Raw genomic sequence first — 7,058 nt, 5'->3', positions numbered from 1 at the left:
AACCACCCCAGCAAAGGGACTGTGCCAAGTCCTTTTTTAAAAAAAAATTTAAGTTTATTTAATTAATTTAGAATATTTTTCCATGGTTACATGATCCCCTCCTCCCTCCCCCGCTTCTGGAGGTGACAAGCAATTCCACTGGGTTTTACATGTATCATTGCTCAAAACCCATTTCCATATTGTTAATATTTGCACTGGGGTGATCATTTAGAGTCTACATCCCCAATCATATCCCCATTGTGCCATGTGATCAAGCAGCTGTTTTTCTTCTGTGTTTCTGCTCCCACAGTTCTTCCTCTGGGTGTGGAGTGTTCTTTTTCATAAGGCCCTCAGAATTGTCCTGGATTATTGCATTGCTGCTAGTAGAGAAGTCCATTACTTTCAATTGTTCCACAGTGTATCCGTCTCTGTGTACAATGTTCTCCTGGTTCTGCTCCTCTCACTCTGCATCACTTCCTGGAGGTCATTCCAGTCTCCATGGAATTCCTCCACTGTATTATTCCTTTGAGCACAAAGTATTCCATCACCAACAGATACCGCAATTTGTTCAGCCATTCCCCAATTGAAGGGCATCCCCTCATTTTCCAATTTTTGGCCACCACAAGGAGCTCAGCTATGAATATTCTTGTATGGGTTTTTTTCCTTATTATCTCTTTGGGGTATAAACCCAGCAGTGCTATGGCTGGATCAAAGGGCAGACAGTCTTTTAGTGCCCTTTGGGCATAGTTCCAAATTGCCCTCCAGAATGGTTGGATCAATTCACAACTCCACCAGCAATGCATTAATGTCCCTACTTTGCCACATCCCCTCCAGCATTCATTACTTTCCATTGTTGTCATGTTAACCAATCTGCTAGGTGTGAGGTGATACCTCAGAGTTGTTTTGATTTGCATCTCTCTGATTAGAAGAGATTTAGAACATTTTTTCATGTGTTTATTAATGGTTTTTATTTCTTTAACTGAAAATTGCCTATTCGTGTCCCTGGCCCATTTATTAACTGGAGAATGGCTTGATTTTTTTGTACAATTGATGGTGCTAAGTGCTTTTTAAAGATTCTCTCACTGGATCTTCACAATAACTCTGGAAGGTAAGGGCGATTCCTATTCCCATTTTATAGATGAGGAAACTGATGTTGAGAGAGTTTATGAAGAGTCACGAAGCTAGGAAGGGTCAGAGACAAAATTTGGACTCATCTTCCTGATTCTGGGTCACCCATTATTTCTGTACTAAAGAGTATGTGGAGGGGAAGAATGGGGAAGACTACTTGGCAAATTTGCTTGTCTCCTCCCCATCCCCAACCCCAGCTTGAGATATTAAGAATAACGATGGGGGAAATAAAGCCTTGGATTCAGGAAACATTGAATAGGACAAGCCAGTGTTGAACTACTGCTCTGTGTCCAGCTACAGATATAAATACCCAAGTAATGACTCTCTATTTGACTTCGATTTTAAAAAAATGCACTTGTCCTTATTCGAAGGGCAGCTCACTGAGAGCAGGGGTTCTTTCCTTCTTTGACTTTGTATCTCCAGAACTAAGTTCCAAGCCTGGTAGCAGAGGAGCTGTGACTAATCAATACTTGTTGATGAGTTGGCTTCTAATTAGGTGCTAAAGGTGCTGGAGATTTTCTGGGGGGCGCCTTGTACTGGTGGGTCTTTCTCAGAGATAGGGTTGAACTAACTGAGCCTTGAGGTCTTCTCTAGCTCAGACAAGAGGTCTATGGCCTCAGGTTATGCCAGGAACAGCCCTCTTTACCTCCCCAGACCCTTCCCTGTGAGCTTCAGAAATAGATGTGTCTAGCAGGAGGGAAGGGGCATCTGGGTGACACAGTGGAAAAAGCACTGGGTTGGAATCAGGAAGGCTCATCTTCTTGAGTTCAAATCTGGCCTCAGATTCTTACTATAGGGTGGTCATTTCACCCTGCTGGCCTCAGTTTCCTCATTCGTTAAATGAGTTGGAAGAGGACACAGCAAAACACTCCAGTATCTTTATCCACAAGGGGAAGATGATTGATTGATTCATAGTTACTTGATTGAATGATTGATGTTCAAGTATGTACTAAAGGGCTTGTTACAAAGAGCTGAGGATCTTTTTTGTCTAGAGCTTCAGAACTCTGGAAACCCTAATGGGCTTTATCAGCTTTGTCCCTCCCAGAGGACTAGAACAAGTACAGGACTGGGGAGGGGTCTTCTTCTATTCAGTGGTGACTAATCAGCCAAGGGACCAATAGGCTGCCTGCTGGATTTCTGGGCATCACCTCTTCAGTATAGTTCCAGGACCTGGGTAAGCCTGAAGTTACTCAACTTGAGAAGATCCTGGTTGGAGGAGGCATCTTGAAGACACACACCAACCACCGAACAGGAGGCATCTTCTTTCTCTGAGGTATGGCATAAAGGAGAAGCTAGGGTTCTGGGGGATGGAGGGGCTAGCTCCTGTGCCCTGAGGTCTGCTTTGTTGAGGGTGGCTGACTGGCTGACCAATTTCTAGGGGAATTGGAGAGTGGGGAGCAAGGGAATAAACTGGAGAGGTACCAGATTCCTTTCAGGAGCTCACCTAGATTTGAATCAGTAGTCCTACTGTGTGCTCAATGAGTTGAATGCCTGGTGAAACTGAAAGAGTTAAGAGAGGTCTTGGTGCCAATTACAGACATCATCAGTGACTAGTTGGCCAACTGGGTCCCCTCTCTTGACAATCTACAAAATTGTTTGGACTAGTTGATCTCCAATGTTCTTCTCAAATTCACATTCTGTGCTTATGGATAAGGGAAGGCTTTATGACCAAACAAGACCTAGAGGACATTATAAGTGGAATGGGTGATTTTGATTACATTAAATTTAAAAGGTTTTTGAACAAACAAAACCAATGCTACCAAGATTAGAAGGGAAACAAAAAAACTGGGGGAAAATGTTTATAGCAAATGTCTCTGATAAAGCTCTCATCTCTCAAATATACAGAGAACTAAGTCAAATTTATAAAAAAACACAATTGATAAGTGGCCAAAGGATATGAAACTCTCAGAGCAAGACATTAAACCTATAGTAATATGAGGAAATGCTTAAAATCACTAGTGATTAAAGAAATGCAAATTAATAAAATTTTGAGATACCACCTCATACCTATCACATTGACTAATGTGACCAAAAAGGGAAACGATAAATGTTGGAGAGAATATGGGAAAAATGGGACACTAATTCACCGGATGGAGCTGAAAACTCATACAATCATTCTAGAGAGCAATTGGAACCCTTCTTCAAAGCCCATAAAACTATGTGTATCTTTTGATCTAGCTACTGGATCTGTATCCCAAGGAAATCAAAGATAGGGGGAAAGGACCTACTTACACAGAAATATTTATAGCAGCTCTCTTTGTAGTGGCAAAAAAATTGGAAATTGAGGGGATGTCCATCTGATGTAAAATGGCTGAAAAAGTTGTGGCTTATGATTGTAGTGGAATACTATTGTGCCATAAGAAATGAGGAACAGGATGGTTTCAGAAAAACCTAGAAAGAGTTATATGAACTGATGCAAAGTGAGCAGAACCAGGAGAATCATGTATATAGTAACAAATACTTTCTCATGATCAACAGATCAACAGATTAACTATTATCAGCAATGCAAGATTCCAAGATAGCCCCAAAGAACTAATGATGAAAAATGCTATCCACAGCTGAAGAAGGAACTGCTGAAATCTGCATATAAAGCATTCCATTTTTTACCTTATTTCCTTCATGAAGGAATGTGTCTCCTTTCATAGCATGAGGAATACAGAAATGTGTATCAGATTGTAGGAAGGTCTGGGTGAAAGGTTTGCTTTGGGGGGTTTCCTTGACTTACCCTTTGGGGAAAGAATGGAAATTCAAAAAAATAGACACTAGCTTCTTTTTCTGGGATGCAATCTGACAGCAAGACTGAGAATATGCCAAAGCAGATACTGTGGCCAGTTCAGATCTGAATAATTTCTTTTTCTTTTCAAAACCCTTGTCTTCCCTCTTAGATTTACTATGTATTGGTTCCAAGGCAGAAGAGCTCTAAGGATTTAGATAATGGAGGATAAGAGACTTGTATCTTGAGATGGAGAGCCTTCCCTGTCATAAGTCTTTCAGAATTGTCCCAGATCATCTCATTGCTGAGAATAGCCAAGTTTTCACAGTTGATTATCATCCAATATTGCTGTTAATGTGTACAACATTCTCCCAGTTCTGCTTATTTCTCTCTGCAGCAGTTCCTGCAGATTTTTCCAGATTTTTCTGAAATCATCTTGCTTATTATTTCTTATAGCACAATGGTATTCCATCACCAACACATACCACAATTTGTTCAGCCATTCCCCAATTGATGGACATTCCCCCAATTTCCAGTTCTTTGCCACTACAAAAAGAGGTGCTATAAATATTTGTGTAAAAGTCCTTTTTCCCTTTTTTATTATCTCTTTGGGATACAGACCTAATAGTGCTATTGCTGGATCAAAGGATATGCACAGTTTTATAGCCCTTTGGGCACAGTTCCAAATTGTCCTCCAGAATAGTTAGATGAGTTCTCAACTCCACCAGCAATGCATTAGTGTCCCAATTTTGCCACATTCAGCATTTACCACTTTCCTTAACTGCTGTATAGGCCAATCTGATAGGTGTGTGAGGTGGTACCTCAGTGTTGTTTTCATTTGCATTTCTCTAATCAAGAGTGATTTAGAGCTTTTTTAATATAATTCTTCATGGTTTTGATTTCTTTATCTGAAAATTGCTTTTTCAATTTTGTCAATTGGAGAATGACTTGGATTCTTATAAATTTGACTTAGTTCTCTATAAATTTGAGAAATTAGACCTTTATCAGAGAAATTTTTTCCCCAAGTTTCTTGGAACCAATACATAGTATTGATTCTAAGTTGGAAGGTAAAATTTTTTTAATAATAATAATAATCCCAACTCATAAAAAGAAATTGAACAAGTCATCATTGAATTCCTAAGAAAAACTCCCCAAGGCTAGATGAATTCACAAGAGCATTGTAACAATTCCAATACTATAGAAATAATTTGGCAAAATAAGCAAAGAAGGAGTCCTACAAAATTCTTTTTATGACACATTAATAACCAGAGGTGCCTAATGGAGGGCAATCAGCACAGGCAGGCACTGCAAGCTCCTGTTAGTTGAGTTTCTGGGGAAAAGAGGATGCTCACCATGGCTATCTTCTAATATTTGAAAAGTTACTACCTGGAAAAGGAATTCCATTCCAGGTGGTTCCAGAGAGTAGAACTAGGAGCAAAGGGGAGTGATTACAAAGATGCAAATTAAGGGTTTGATATTAGTTAAGAATTTCTAACACTGAAAGATTTTGTCCATCAATGGAATAAAAGAAATCAGGGAAGAGGGTCCTCCTCAAGGTAAGGGCAATGGTGAAAGTCTTGGAGAGACAACATTTGGAGCTATTGTCATTGGACGTTCTCATACAGGAAAAGGTTAAATTGACTTCTGAGATCATTCCTTTTCTTTTCCTTATAAAATCCTTACCTTCTGTCTTAGAATCAATACTATGTATTGGTTCCAAGGCAAAAGAGTTGTAAGGGCTATGCAATGGGGGTTAAGTGACTTGGCCCAGGGTTGTCTGCTCTCAATCACTATTAATTAGAGAAATGCAAATAAAAACCTTTCAGATTGGCTATTACTACAGAAAATAAAAATGACAAAACTTGGAGGAGTGTGGGAAAGTTGAGACAACAATGCAATTTTGGGGGAGTTGTGAATGGATTCAATCATTCTGGAGAAAAATTTTGACCTATACCTGAAGGGCAATAAAACAGTATCTATCATGACCCACCAATATCATTACAAAGTTTCTATCCCAAAGAGATTAGAAGAAAACTAGAAAGGGGAAAGACCTATATACACAAAAACATTTAAAGTGTTTTTTTGGTGGGGTCAAAGAATTGGAAAGAATGAGATACCCATCAATTGGGGAATGGCTTAGTAAGGTATATGGTTGTCATGGAATACTATTGTTCCATAAGCAATAAGAACTGGAGTAGCTCAGAAAAACCTCAGGAAGGATTTACATGAGCTGAAAGAGTGAAATAAGTAGAACCAGGAGAACATTGTACACAGGAGCAGGAATACTATATAGTCAACCATTGTGAATAAAAGCTATTCTCAGCAATGCAATGATCCAAAACTCTCCCAAAGCACCAATGATTTTTTAAAAATGCCATGTGCTTCCAAAGGAAAAAGAACTGATGAAGTCTGAATCCAGATGAAATCAAACATTTTTTTACTTTCTTAATTTTTTAAATTTGAATTTCCTTACATAAAAGCATGAATATAGTAAATTGTTTTACATGATCACATATGAAATTTAGATGAAATTGTTTTTCATTTCAACAGAGGTGGGAATGGGAGAAGGGAGGGAAGGAGAGAATTTAAGACTCAGAATTCTTATTCAAATGTTCAAAACAGTTTTTACATGTAATTAGGGAAAAAGAAAATAAAATTTAATTACAATTTTAAAAAATGTGCCATAGTGGGGGGCAGCTGGGTAGCTCAGTGGATTGAGAGCCAGGCTTAGAGACAGGAGGTCCTAGGTTCAAATCTGGCCTCACACACTTCTCAGCTGTGTGACCCTGGGCAAGTCACTTGACCCCCATTGCCTAGCCCTTACCACTCTTCTGCCTTGGAGCCAATACACAGTATTGACTCCAAGATGGAAGGTAAGGATTTAAAAAAAAATGTGCCATAGTGTAGGGGATAAAATTATTATAACTTCAAATCAAAATGGCCTTTTATTTAGCATCTTTTATTTACGAAACAGAGAGAAGGAATTAGAGAAATGTGAAAGAAGGTTGAGTAAGCAGTCTAACTTATCACCCTAAATGTTTCTCTGGTGCCTGAGTCAACTCAGGCAGGGCTTGTTAACCCTCCACTGGAGGACCATCAGCCAGAGGGCCATTTACCTGGAGGACCCAGTGATGAATAACCATGTGGCCTCCTCCAGAAACTAATCTCTTCATAAGCCATGAAAGGAATCAGCTTTTTCACTTACCCACATTGTAGTCCAAAGAGGAAAATCCAAAAG

This window comes from Monodelphis domestica, chromosome 1 (genome assembly GCF_027887165.1).
Source record: "Monodelphis domestica isolate mMonDom1 chromosome 1, mMonDom1.pri, whole genome shotgun sequence".
Classification (NCBI taxonomy): domain Eukaryota; kingdom Metazoa; phylum Chordata; class Mammalia; order Didelphimorphia; family Didelphidae; genus Monodelphis; species Monodelphis domestica.
The sequence above is the reverse complement of the archived record's forward strand: the minus strand, read 5'-3'. Positions refer to the sequence as shown.